Raw genomic sequence first — 2,157 nt, 5'->3', positions numbered from 1 at the left:
GGGTCTGAAAGGAGCGCTGAGATCTAGCACACCACTGTCCTGAGTCCGTAGACAAAGGGGGAGGGACTCTGCATGAAGACCCTCCTCGGTCTTCAGAACATCTGCTCCTCGGCCTCGCCCTCTTCAGGTCTAAGTGTCCCTGCAGAGGCCCCTGTTGTGCTTCTAGACACAGTGGTGTCTAGACCACAGTGGTCTCCAGCACGCCCGCACACCTATCACTTAAGCAGAGAACTGTGTCTGCAGCCCAGATGTGCTGGGAAAGGCCTGGGGGGAGGATGAGAGGACAAGCAGACCAGGTGAGGGCTGGACAGGTCTCTACTGGGGAGGGGAGGCGAGGCGGAGGAGGGGGCCCAGAGAGGACGCGCATAGGGGCTCCCAAAGCCCCTTCCCACACTTTGCCCAGGGCGAGCCCACCTTCCCACCTAACCCTGCATTTCTCAAAAATAATGTTTATCCACTCTGAGCACTTCATGGGGAAGGACTGTACCCGCCGCATACAGTGATTCTCCACAAGGACGCAGACGACGGAGAATCCCTCCTTCTCACCTCGTCCGGGAAGCCGCTGAGCGTGTCTCACTGAGTTCCCACCGCAGAAGTGACTTCACACCAACTTTTGTGTACTTTGGCCTCGGCCAAGCAGAGTCAGTTCCGTTTTCTTAGTTTAAAATTGTCTTCTAGACAGTTTAAAAATTCCATTACATTTTTGTTTTTCTGAGTGAAAACAGGCTCTCAGAACAGTCACTGGACTGGGGGTTCGGTTGCGGGGTCGAGATGTCCACGCTGGGTCCCGCAGGTGGGCTGCCTGCTTCTGCCATCAGAGGTGCTGCCACCCCTGTGCCTCGTGGGTGGCCCCTTCTGTGGTCCAGAATGAGGCTGGAGCTGGCTGTTCATGCACACAAAACAGCCTTGTGGACATGGTTCACAGACAAGCCCTTGCTTCTAGCAAGGGTGGGAGGATGTGAGGGATCCCTGGCGTAGGAAGTGACAACCCACTGCAGTATTCTTGCCTGGAAAATCCCACGGACATAGGAGCCTGGCATGCTGCAGTCCATGGAGTCGCAAAGAGTCTGACATGAATGAGCGACTAAGCACTCTAGCTCTTACATTTGATGTCTATTTAAAAAGTGTCTCCTCTGGCTTGGCCGAGAGCAGTTGAACAAGTCATTCATTCAGCCTTCCCACTAAGGGGATTGGCAAGATGGAATCTCCAGTTCCATCCAGTCCCCAAGTGTTGTGATGCTGTTAGGAGAAAGAAGAAACAGCTGGCTTAGAGGAACCAGGTTCACAGAAGAAAAAAAAAAACCCAAACCTGAGCATTTCTTCTTAGAACAACAAGAACTCAGAAACAAGTACAGGTGAAAGCAGATTGCTGTCAAATGGGGCTTCTTATCTGATGGTAAGCCTCTGATTACCATCTGATAAGAATGGTAATCTGATTCAGCCTCTCCTTTCTGATGGTAAACATGTCCAATGATAATCATTCTAACCTCAGACTTTGATAAATAGGTGGTTTTAACACTTGTCATCAGAGCACACTCATGCTCCATGCCAGTCTTCCTGGGCACTGGGACTGGTGCCGCTTCCCAAGCCACAGGTCAGGCCTCCAGGGGGCTGGAATCTCATCCAGCCCCAGGTAACTCTGAGATGCTGAGCTTCTGTTAACTGCGTGGTTGGCAGGAAGGTGAGGGGAGTGCTGCTGTGGGGAGATGGAAAGATAGAAAAGAAGAGGATAATAACTCGGTCTTCTGCTGGGAATTTGGGAAGCAATAGGAGTGTCTCATAAATTCTTCCTCCCTCCCTCCCCAGAAAAGAATGCCTAGTATATAAAATGTCCAAAGCACAGATAGGGTCATGTCATTGCTCTTCTCAGAAATTCTTGTTTGGCTCCCTACTGCCCACATTTGGCAAATTTATGACTAACTCCAGGGGCTTCCCAGGAGGCTCAGTGGTAAAGAATCCACCCGCCAATGCAGGAGATGTAGGAGACATGTGTTCAATCCCTGGGTCAAGAAGATGCCCTGGAGCAGGAAATGGCAACCCGCTTTATTTTGGGGGCTCCAAAATCACAGCAGATGGTGATTGCAGCCATGAAATTAAAAGACGCTTACTCCTTGGAAGGGAAGTTATGACCTACCTAGATAGCATATTCAAAAGCGG

Source organism: Budorcas taxicolor, chromosome 14 (genome assembly GCF_023091745.1).
Source record: "Budorcas taxicolor isolate Tak-1 chromosome 14, Takin1.1, whole genome shotgun sequence".
Classification (NCBI taxonomy): Eukaryota; Metazoa; Chordata; class Mammalia; order Artiodactyla; family Bovidae; genus Budorcas; species Budorcas taxicolor.
The sequence above is the reverse complement of the archived record's forward strand: the minus strand, read 5'-3'. Positions refer to the sequence as shown.